The sequence below is a fragment of the Ascaphus truei genome, chromosome 3 (genome assembly GCF_040206685.1).
Source record: "Ascaphus truei isolate aAscTru1 chromosome 3, aAscTru1.hap1, whole genome shotgun sequence".
NCBI classification, from domain to species: Eukaryota; Metazoa; Chordata; class Amphibia; order Anura; family Ascaphidae; genus Ascaphus; species Ascaphus truei.
Genome location: NC_134485.1, coordinates 15,139,532 through 15,152,077, shown reverse-complemented (window position 1 = coordinate 15,152,077; position 12,546 = coordinate 15,139,532). Strand labels below are relative to the sequence as shown.

At 44.9% G+C, this 12,546-nt stretch overlaps 1 protein-coding gene across 6 annotated transcripts in view; it reads right to left on the bottom strand.

The window, feature by feature from the left end:
- LSAMP (limbic system associated membrane protein) overlaps positions 1-12,546 on the bottom strand; it is a 750,958-nt gene that overhangs the window by 9,070 nt on the left and 729,342 nt on the right. The gene's annotated exons all lie outside the window — the stretch shown is intronic.

Sequence of the window (12,546 nt, the reverse complement as noted above, 5' to 3'; positions counted from 1 at the left end):
ATAAGCTAAAATTAAGTGGTATATGGAATGCACCTCCATTTAGCACAATCAGCAGAATAGAAAGAGAAGGTCACAGTAACAAAGGCTTGTAACTCCTTCTCTACCACATCAAGAGCTGGCTGGTAATCCAACATTTGTTAAATATCTTTGTAACTGTGAGTAGCATAACAATTAATAGCATGGATTACATGTCAGTAGTACAGCCCCAGTGTTACCCCAGGAAGTCATGGGGGGAAGCATGGAAGAGGAAGTCACGCTCCGTGACCAGTTGTAAAAGGAAAATAGGATGAAACACAAAATACCATTGAAGATATTCCAGGATAGAAATTATATGGATGGCATTCAGTTCTCCATACAATAATATCTCCTTCTTCCACTGGCTTTTTTAATTTATTTTTTTGGACTATACAAACAATCCCTAAACATGATACCTCTAAATGAATACGTAAGCAAGACTTTAGCCAAGTGATGACACCCTGTGATGCAAATTGCTTTTACCAATTTACCAAGACAGAAGAATCACTAGTATGCCACCCCATACCTTCCCTAAACCTGTGCACAAGAACCCTTTCAACCAACTCGAGCTACAGAAAGTCTACGGCAGCCATTTTGTTTTTATACTTTGAAGCAAGGACTTGTAGAGGTTCATTTATTTTTATTTTTTCACATTAAAGTTACTTGAAATGTTTCAAGGAAAACACGAGGGACTTTTGAGTAAACAGAAGAACACCCCCATTGATAGAAAAAAGTCAACATTTGTAGCTACATAGCTGCTGCAAGGAGACAAACGGTCCCCCAGAGTATGAACTTCATAGTAATTTACATTTAAATAGCTCTGTTTAATCCCCAAAGCACTGTAGGCTATTCTTGACAGGCATTCATGCAGCCATCACTGGGCTAGATTCAGCAGCCATGGCAGCCAAAGGGGAAGAGCAGAGAATTGAATAATGTTACAATTTATTTCACCCAATTACAAATGGTTACGCTGAGGCAGAAGGAGATTAAAAAAACGTTGTAGTGGTTAAGGCCAGATATGTACTCAAAACTTTGAATATTCAAGATATAATAGGTACACCTCTCCCAATAGTATGGTATTGTGTGTCTAAGCCTCTCCTCCACACTGCCCACATGCCCTTTGCATTACTCTTTCTTTGATCATTTACCATACATTTATGTTTGATGCATCTAACACCCCCTCCCGGACTTCCCTTTCCTTGTTCCTCACTCCCCTATCTCTCTTCCATGGGTTACTGCCTTTCTCAGGTATCTGAAGAGGCCCTCAAATGCCAGCCCTCTTTAGGATGCAGCTTGCTGAGGAGGGTCTGTTAGCAGCTCCACAGGAGCTGTCCAGCATTCAATTCATCACACAGATCCAATCAATAAAACATTCAACCAATCTTAGACCAGACCCTGGCTCTGTAATTACTTAGTAGGTCAGGGGAGGGGAGGGCGACATTAACTCCTTCAGTACTATGGAAGTGAGAAAAACCGCACTGATGGGTTGAATGCCTTTGTGTGCATCAAATGAACGAACTAACGTGCATAGGGCAGGTACTATGCTGCAGCTTAATGCAGAGGTTCTCAACTCCAGTCCTCGGGACCTCCTAACAGGCCAGGATTTCAGGATATCCCAGCTTCAGCACAGGGGGCTCAATCAGTCCCTGCTTCAGCACACATGGCTCAATCAGTACTTGCTTCAGCACAGGTGGCTCAATCAGTGGCTACTGGGATATTCTGTCTGAGACCTATGGCTTCAACCACTACAGAAAAGGACATCTTCTTCAATTCTTGTAGCGAATTTAACATTTGACTCCATGTCTTAGTCCTGCCTGCATTTTTATTCCCATCCACCCGGAGCAGCATCTTTCCCCGCAGTGGCCACTATTTAAACTACGATTGTTATGGGTAAAATGGTGGGTGACCCCTGATGAAGGGGATTGTTCCCTGAAATGTTATCCCTACACCCCACCCCACGGGCGGATCCCAATTCCGTCATTACTGATTAATGTTACTCTATATGTTTGTGTCAGGATTAATGTTATTCTTTTCCTAATACTAAATTATTTATTCTATATTATATTTGGTCATAATATGTTTTAGGTGGCATAGGGTTTCCACTACCTTGTCATTTTATCGACTTAGCATTTATTGTTGTTTGTTTGGATGTTCCTTTCTCCTAATATTTAGTTGTTCTGGTTCTCACCCTTTGCTTTTCTCATTCTGGGTGATGCATGGGCAGATCCACCATGCCCCGTTAGTGACTTAACTTCAGTTAACGTCTCGTTAAGTGCTAACGGGGATTTTCAAAGCTCCCTAATGAGGCGGTCAAGTGTTGACTTAATGCGAAGATGGCCTGCCATTAAGCTTAACAGACGTTAGTTCTCATGATATGCAAAAGAGATGAGGACAACCTCAACGCATATCTACAGCAGTGCGTTAAAAGTTAACGTGGGACATAACGCGATGGTAGTTCAGGTCATGGGTGAGATAGGTTAGTTTTTTCCATCAGCCTTTGGAAAACAATGCTATGGTTGAGCATCGGCCATTTGGTTGGATTGGTAGCAGGGGCTCATTGTCCTGGACATGGAGGCCATCAAGTAGGATGCAGTAAGCAAATACGAGAGAAAGAGAGAGGGAGCGACAAAGACAGAGGGACACACAATGAGAGAGAGACAGAGAGAGACATACAGAGAGAGAGACAGACAGAGAGAGACACAATGACAGAGAGACAGACAGACAGAGAGACAGACAGAGAGCATATTGCACAAAAGTTGTATTTATTAGCACATAAAAAGAGCTAATAAATCCAACTTTTGTGCAATGTGGAGTCCCTATTCATCTTTTTGATCCTCTATAGTATCTTCAGGATGGTTAGAACCGAAGTATATATTTTAAAATTTGGTGAGTGCCTTGTCTGTTACTGTACTGTATGTATGTGTACAGTGTGTGTATGTGTGTGTATATATATATATATATATATATATATATATATATTATTTTAATTTTTTTAAATGCCTGGAGTGTTGTTGTATATTATGTTGATGTTGGTCATTAGTGATATTTGCCATCTTAGGCTAGTAGGGCTAATAGCCAGTACTGTAGAGAGGGTGGGTAAGTTTGTTGGGAGGGGTGGGAGGGGCAGGAGATGGGGAGGGGGAGGTGCCCCTGGGAGGGAGTTTGCATGACCTTGGGGATTAAGGGGGGTCTTTAACCCATTGTATAACCGCTAAGACATTCAATGGATAGTAGAGTAGCAGGGGCATTTCTATTAACCCCTTGGCTACCTTAGTGATGCATACTGAATGCCTTCATGGCCACTAAGGCTTCAAAGGGGGTAATGACATTTTTTTTATTGGGGAGGAAGATGCCAGTTTTACATTGCATTGCAATATATACCTGGCAACTTGCTAACACGACTCAGTGTTACAGCAAGCTAGTACTGTAGTGTCTTATCCCGACGTTAGCTGGCCATGTAATCCATATGCAAATACGGCCATTGTATATATTTTGCTTTGCAGATGTCTGCTAAACTCAGGGAAGATAACGTCCGTTAACTATTTAGTCAACGTGATCTTAGTGGCCCCGATTTAACGGAGCTCTGTGGATCTACCTCTTAGACCTTAATGGAGAAGATCTTAGACTCATTCATTTTAATCCCCTTCCAGCCACTTGGACAGCTTAAAACATGGGTGATCCAGCAGCTGCCGGGGGCTGTGGCACTGTGGCAAGAGGCCGGTAAATGCCATTACTGTAAGCACAGCCAGCAGGAAAGTGCCAATTTCTAACCCTGATTACGGATTAGGGCATCTATGGACACAATAACTCCTGCTGCCCACCACCCAGCACTAAATTAAAGGTTGTACTTATGTACATGTTGCTGAAAGCCATTAACACCGTTTCTGATGTCCAACTATTTGCTGCCGGGAGAGTCTTAGCAGAAGCAAAGGGGTTAATGGTATTTGCTGAGACATGGAGCGTACACAAGTGCCAGAGGTCCACAGCCTACACAATATCATCATTGTGCTAATTGCAGTGTACATTGTTGTTTGTAAGCAGCTGGGTGGAGCCCATGAAGGAGAACGCATCCATCAACCGGTCACATCATAGATACGCCTTCTACAAAGCCCCGAGGCACCAGGTGAGGAGGAAGAGTGAACAGAAGCAAGGCATGGACGTGCCTCATTTCCTCCCCGCATCCTGCCAGAGCTGTTCAAGGTGCTGCATTTTTCATTCAGCTGTAACAGGGAGAGCAGACACCGGCCCGTGACAGATAGCAGCAGCATTAGCTATTTTCTTTTGCCCACCTTCTCCCTCCTTCCAGCACCATCTAGTACTGCAGGCAGGATGGTCTGCAGTCTGTGACATTTTGTCATATACTGCTAAATCCACATAGTCCAGATCAGTGGTGGCCAACTCCTGTCCTCAAAAACTACCAGCAGGTCAGGTTTTCAGGATATCCCTGCTTCAGCACAGGGGGCTCAATTGGACTAACTGGGCCACCTGTGCTGCAGCAGGGATATCCTGAAAACCTGACCTGTTGGTGGCCCTTGAGGACTGGAGTTGGCCACCCCATGTCCAGATACTCTAATATGGGAGTGTAAAAAGGGCCAGATGTCCTGTAGGACAATCAAATGACCAAGAGTAGTCACAAAAAAGATTTCCCACTAATTTGCACACAGCCTAAATTACAAAAGAAAATATTTGAGGGAGCTAATTAGTCCCAGCATACATATGATGCAGCAACTAGGAGGGATAGAAACTCAAAAATAATAAAATTTTATTAATTACTAATAACTCTTCTAAGTGAAAAATAAATAAATATATATATATATATATACACATAGTGTAGTGTAGTGTATATATATATATGTATATATATATTTTTCACTTAGAAGAGTTATTAGTAATTAATAAAATGTTATTATTTTTGAGTTTCTATCCCTCCTAGTTGCTGCATCATATATTTGCTTTTGTAATTTAGGCTGTGTGCAAATTAGTGGGAAATCTTTTTTGTGACTACACTTGGTCATTTGATAAACATATATGTTATTCCCCATGCACCGCCATCATGTATATACGACTGAATATTAAGGTTGAGCTGTGATAACAATTCCCTATTCTTCTCGTACTGTAGGACAACACAGACCTGAAAATGATGTAACGATAGAAAGAAGAAATAAATATCTTGTCACTTGCACTCCTTATCAGGGCACATGCACTAATACCATGGGAAAATATAGAGAAGACACATACAATAATGATAAGAGGGAATAGTAGGAAGCCATGTACTGATATCTCTCTATGACCGTTATTCCAACACTGGGTCCGGTAGACTCTAGGGCTTCGCGAGGGGTCTCGAAGTGGTTAGCCCCCAAAAATATGTACAGCAGATCCTAGGCAGTATTCCTGAGCCCGTGTGGGGACTGCGCATTTAGTAAGGCCCCAAACTGCACCTTAGCGTTGGTGGTAAAGTTGTCAATTACAACAGGAGCTTCCAAAGTCCCTCCCCACAATGCATTGCATCCACAGCAGCAAGGCATTGTGGGGCTTGACTTTGGAAGCTCTCACAGTAATAGCCAGCTATACCACCCATGCTGCCTGCACACACCGAGGTCCAGTTTGGGTCATTATTAAACGTGTGCCCCCCATGCCCTCAGGACACTATGCTGCCTAAGATTTGTCACACAGTTTTTTTTTTATCAATAGTCTGAGGAGAAGGCAATAAGATTTATTCATTAGGGGTTCGCAGAACAAATATTTTCTAGCATGGGGAGGGTGCACAATGGAAAAAATGTTGGAAACCTCTGCTCTGATAATAACATTACTGTACATTGGGTTCTAAATTACTCAAATAATCGGCACAAATAAAAGGGTATTTCTTATTTTTATATACCAATGAGTGCCTGGAAACTTTGTAGCGCGTCTTATACATGAACACCCAGGTAAGAGATTGAGTGCCAGGGCCACCATACCCGCTATATAATTATAAGGCAATTAATATCGGTCCCTAATTGATATGTTGCGGCCCGCTTCCCAGAGCTGGAGGAGATTTCAGCTCTACTCAAATGAAGCAGCGTCAGTAAGAGCAAAACAAGAGGGTGTAGAAAACTCAGGAGAACGATATCTTACTGGACATAGAAACATCATGCTCCGTACCGGGACAGAAAGAATACATACACGTATGTAATATATATATATAGGTAAGTGTACGAGTCCAGAGGTAGTTGCAGGATTACTCCCTATGAGCGTGAACGGTATCTCCGTAGGACTTTTGTTGTGAGATCTCCAATGGATTTCTGCCAGAAATGACATTTGTGAGCATTTGGCTCCATCTACTGGCAGAGAGTGGCAGTTACAGAGATAACGGTCAGTCCTGAAGCAAATGAAATAATACACCAAGTGTGTGCAAACTAGGGGGCGAGCGGCGGTTACAGAGGCCACGCGCTTCCACCGAAGGCATTTAAATGAAATGCAGGGGGTGGGGGGGGGTGTGCAAGTGGGAGAGCGAGAGTGTGCAAGTGGGAGAGTGTGTGTGTGCGTGTGAATGAGAGAGGGTGTGTGTGAGTGTGTATGTGTGTGTAAGTGGGAGTTTGTGTGTGTAAGTGGGAGTTTGTGTGTGTAAGTGGAAGCTTGTGTGTGGGTGTGTTTTTGTGTAAGTGGGCGAGTGTGTGGGTGTGTAAGTGAGAGAGTGTGTGTGTATGTGTAAGTGAGATGGGGAGTGTGTTGGTACAGTAAGTGTGAGGGAGAGAGTGTGAGGGAGAGAGGGTGCGTAAAGGGGAGAGTGTGAGGGGGAAGAGACATGAGAGACGGGTGTAAGGGTTTGGGTCCCCAGAATTTCACAATCGAATTCTGGGATTCCCAAACCAAAGAATGGTTGAAACCCACTGGCCCAGTGTAAAGCCATATTTATTAAGCAGTCATCTTCCATAGAACCAGCAATGGGCTCAATGAGTTCAATGGGCGGTAACGTGTCTTTGATAGATGGAAGGTCTTATCATGGAAGATTACTGCTAAGTAACTATGGGCCATAACGTCTGATAGCAATTGAAATGTTGATGGCTCTATCACCTAGTGAGTATTGTTACACATTGATGTCTAACAAGAAATCTTTGGGGGAAGGGGCTGAGCATGCGCAAGGCTGTATTTTAAAGGATGGCTACCATAAACATGTTGTGTTAAAGCTGCAACCCAACCAGAAGCCTACGAGTATAACTCCTACTATGCTGGTATGTTGTCCCATGAGCATTTCAGTACGATGTGTAGTATATGACTATGGACTTGTAAGAGCTGTGTATGTTTGTTCTAAGAGGCCACGTGCTGTCCTCTCTTCCTGTGATACATAGCTGATATGCAGATTTGGGGGCCTATTCCCAAGTGTGACCAAATGCTGCTATAGTGCCATTATAGAAGTGGATTTGCATGCTTTGCTATTCTGTAAGCCCTTCTGGCATGTCCATCTGTGTCTAAATGCCAATCCGATCAGTTTGTCATAAAAGCCTAAAACTCAAATTTTTTCCCCACGACTGCAATTCTCGTAGCTCCGTTAGGCAAACCGCTTCTAAAAACTCACATTTCGTTTCACACCAGCTCTAGGCGAGATTGGGATTGCGAGTTACATCCAGAGCCTGAAATACGGGTTTGGGTGAGAGAACAAAACCCATATCTCAGACTAGGGATGGAGTTAGCCCCACTTCAGGTCATTCCGCTTCTAAAGCACGTACAATCCGAGCTGATTGGCTGTTAAACCATGTGGTTTGTCACTTTATTTAGAAGCAGTTTATAAGAAGTGATTTGAAATCGAGAATACCGTTTTTTTCTCATATTTCATTCCGCTTCTTCTGAACATTCCAAGCCGTGTGGTTGGGCAATGACAATTTTGGAGATATTAGAATAATCCCTCTAGCACCTTATTCTATAAAGTGAGAGCCCACTGCTCTGGTGCTAGGACATGGGAAAGTCCCAGTGATTGTGGCGTTGTCACACACAAAGCCCGCAAACATTTGCAAAAAGTTTGATGTTCCCATAGTTTAAAAAAAATCAAAACATTAAAAATGTTAAAACCAAATACAAAACCCCACTGGAACTGCCCACCCTTAGCCTTGGGAAGTAATACTTACATGGGCAGAAGTCACTTGTTTCTCCTCCGCATATTGAGGCTCCTCACTTCTGGCACATCTCTCTCTCCTATCCGTCTCTCTCTCCTACCCATCTCTCTCTCTCCTACCCATCTCTCTCTCTCCTACCCATCTCTCTCTCTCCTACCCATCTCTCTCTCTCCTACCCATCTCTCTCTCCTACCAAGCTCTCTCTCCTACCAAGCTCTCTCTCCTACCCAGCTCTCTCTCCTACCCATCTCCCTCTCTCCTACCCATCTCCCTCTCTCCTACCCATCTCCCTCTCTCCTACCCATCTCCCTGTCTCCCCTACCCACCTCTCTCCAACCCATCTCTTTCCTACCCATCTCTCTCCAACCCATCTCTCTTGCTTCTACCCATCTCTCTAACCCATCTCATTCTCTCTCCTACCCATTTCTCCAACCCATCTCTCTCTCCTATCCATCTCTATCCTGCCCATCATTCTCTCTCCTGTGGATGTCTCTGTCTCTCCTGCCAATCTCTATTGCCCCTGTAGTCTCTGGTCTTCTTAGCCTTTTGTGGGGTTATTACCTCTGAGTAAATATCCCTTTAGTTGCAGGCATATTGATACTTTCATTATTAGTTGAAGGAACACAGGGCACAAACGGATTTGAAATAATTAACTCATTTATTGGACTAAACACAATAGTGCTTGGCTCAATAAATGAGTTAATTATTTCAAATAATTTTTCTGCAGTGCTCCCCGTTTCTGTTCTATTTTGCTGCTTAAATACCCGAGGATGCAAGCCGCACCCCGGGAAGTTTGGGCCACCTACTTATGGTTCCGTGAGTACTCAAACCACAAACCGTTTACTGCTGCTCATATCGATCACTAAGGGATCTACATATCTCTGATGCTGCGCGGGTCTGCCTGTTCCCGTCGGGGGACCCTAGGATCACCGTGAGCCAGTCTGTCCCTATACTATGTGACTGCCGACAAGATTTCTATGATTTTGGCTGCAGTTATCATTCACTATTTAGTGGCCCATATCCCTGTACTCCAAGGTTTTATTGCTTGCATCTCCAATTTATATACAACTAGCTTTTGTACCCGCCTTCGCCCGGGGAATATTATATTGAATATATGTCCTCGCCCCTCCCCCCCTGCTGCCGGCACATCTCCCCGGGCCCACCCCTCCCCCTCACCCCTCCCCCCCACCCATCCCTCCCACCCATCCCTCCCACCCATCCCCCCCACTGCTGGATGTAGTGCGGGGTGAGATTTGTCTCTGTCTGTGTGTGTGTGTGTCTGTGCGTATATGTGTGTGTGTCTCCCCCCGCTGCTGGAACATATCCCCGCCCCACCCCCTCCCCCCTCCTGCTGGCGTCACATCTCGCCGCGCTGCTGTGGCACGACCCCTCGCTGCGGCACATCTCCCCCCCCTCCCTGTTGGTACATCTCCCTCGCTGGCGGCACATTTTCCCAAGCCCCCCCCCCCCCATTGGTCCATCTCCCCCCGCTGCAAGGAAAATGTCCCCCCCCCTGCTGGAACATCTCCCCCCCCCCTGCTGGAACATCTCCCCCCCCTGCTGGAACATCTCCACCCCTCCCCCCCCCCGCTGGAACATCTCCCCCACACATCTCACATCACATACACCAGTGATTCCAAACCTTTTTTGTTTTGCAGGAACCCTTTAAGTATTTCGTTAAATTTCGGGGAACCCCTATCTGGAGGACACATGTTCGACAGGAGTAAATCACAAAATAGACGTGTAAAGCAGTAGGGGTAATAACTATTAACTCATACTTTTGAAAAAAGATTGTGTATATATTTTGTAATGATTTTGTTTTAAACATCACCCCCCTGCATCTCACATCACCCCCCACGGATCGATGTCTCTCTCTCTCTCCCTCCTCTCTCATCTCCCTTTCTCCTTCCTCTCTCTGTCTCCCTGTCTACCTCTCTCCTCTCCCTCTCTCTCCACACACACACGTCACACGTCACACACACACACGTCACACACGTGACACGACACACATGTGACACACACACAGTCGCACACACACAGTGACACACACACACAGTGACACACACACACAGTGACACACACACACACAGTGACACACACACACTGTGACACACACACACTGTGACACACACACTGAAACACACACACTGAAACACACACACTGAAACACACACACACACTGTGACACACTGTGACACACACACACAGTGACACACACACGCTGTGACATACACACACACGCGCTGTGACACACACACACCGTGACACACACACACTGACACACACACACACAGTGACACACACACAAACACTGACACACTCACTGTGACACTCACTGTGATACAAACACACACTGAGACACACACATACTGTAACACACACTGTGACATACACTGTGACACACACACACACACTGTGTCACACACACACACACACACACACACTGTGACATACACTGTGACACACCCACACACACTGTGACACACACACACTGTGTCACACACACACACACACACACACTGTGACACACACACTGTGACACACACAGACACACACACACACACACACACACATACACTGCGACACACGCACACACAAACAAACAACAGTTACAGAAGAAGCAGCCTATCCCCCTCCCCTCGCTGACATGCAAAGATTACAGAAGCAGCAGCCTGTACTGCCGATACCACCGATCCCCCTCACCACCCCCCCCTCGTAGCTCACAGACCTCAGGTAACAGGAGGCTTGAGTCAGCAAGGACTGCAGCGTGCTCCTAGGAGAGGGAGGGAGGGAAGGGGGAGGAGAGGTGAGAGCCAGGGGCAGCAGTGTGTGCGGGCGGCCAGGCGGAACCCCTGGTACTGCTCAGCGGAGTGAGAATCACTGACACACACACAGCCCCATCCAGGCAAGGACACACCCCCTCCCTTAGTAGCCACGCCCCCCGCCCCTTGCTCTAACATTACTGCTGTCCAGCCGAGTGAAACTTAGAATGTCCATAATTTGGGAGGTGAGTGACATTGGAAGCTCAAAATAGTTGCGTTGACCTACAAATCTGCCGCAGAATGTACAGTGAAAGTTTCGTGGTGCTACGTGGTGCCGTTTGTGAGATTTTGATGCTTCTGACATACAAATAAACGGAAAACAGGAATCCAACTTAGAATTATATTATAGATTGTCAAAGGGTTTGCAGCACCTAGCATTGAGGTGTTTTCCTCTCTACTGTATATTGCTATTTATTTATATGGCAGAATTTGTGGGGTAGGGCTCCTAAACTAAGCCGCATGATTTGGAGACTTTGGATTTGGGAAATCCGGACCCCCCAGGTTTGGGTGATTTCAGATTTTGAACATGCGAATGAGCCAATCCTTAATAATAACCAACGTACAGGTATACACTGGCGACACACTTTATTCGAGCTCGGCTAGTCCCACGAATTCGGGTATACCCGGGTGTATTGAGGTTTGTGACTGTTTTCTGCCCGAGTGCATTGAGGTATTTTCCAGGCAGGGATTGAAGCATTTTATTCCCGCTGGCTGCAATACTGCACAGTATATATATATATATATATACTGCATTACAATTCATGAATTTATGCCATCTGGTAGACACGCGAAGCATTGCAGCCTATTAAATCCTAATCATTATCATTTAACAGATCAGCCGCCCGTCAGCCAGGCATGAACCCAGGCTGGGAAGGCAAACGCAACGGGGCTTGTCAGAGGTGAGGAGCGGCGCATTCCAGGTATCTGCCAGGTACATACTGGGTATTTGCTCGAATAAAGTGTGTCGGTGCAGTATACCCCACACAGTGCACTTTGCATAAGAATGTACTGTAACATATACAGTATAAAGTAACCGGGCAAAAGGTTGCCGACAAGTATTATTTTTGAACATATTAATAAACGTCATATCAAAAAAAATATACAGGTACTTCATTGTTAATAACTATCTAAAGAAAAACAGGTTGGGTTTGAAGGCAACATTTTGGAAAAGTGAAATAATCAGATGTGGGGCGTACTGTATAACTCTGGGCCGCTTGTTCTTCATCATTGTATCCGATATAACACAACAAATAGCTGCATAGGGCAGTGGGTTTCAAGCTTGTAAGAAATACTACTGGCCGTATTTACTGTAGTAATTTAACAGGAAGTGTTGCTGTGTGCCGTTACACACCGTGAAAGTGAATGAGACACAAGGAGTTGTCCAGGGCAGGCAGGCGATGTATGGCATAGCACTGCTTAGCAGTTATGGACTTATATACGTCAAACTGTTATTTCTGTGATAGAGATTCATTTGTAACAAGCACGTTTCCAAATAATATATTATTTATAACATTACAAAATAACGTTTACTAAGCCTTTTGAACCATTACATACAGTACGGTTCCTCTTATGTACAATACACCACCTACTGTATATTCATTATTGCTGTTCAGTTGGTA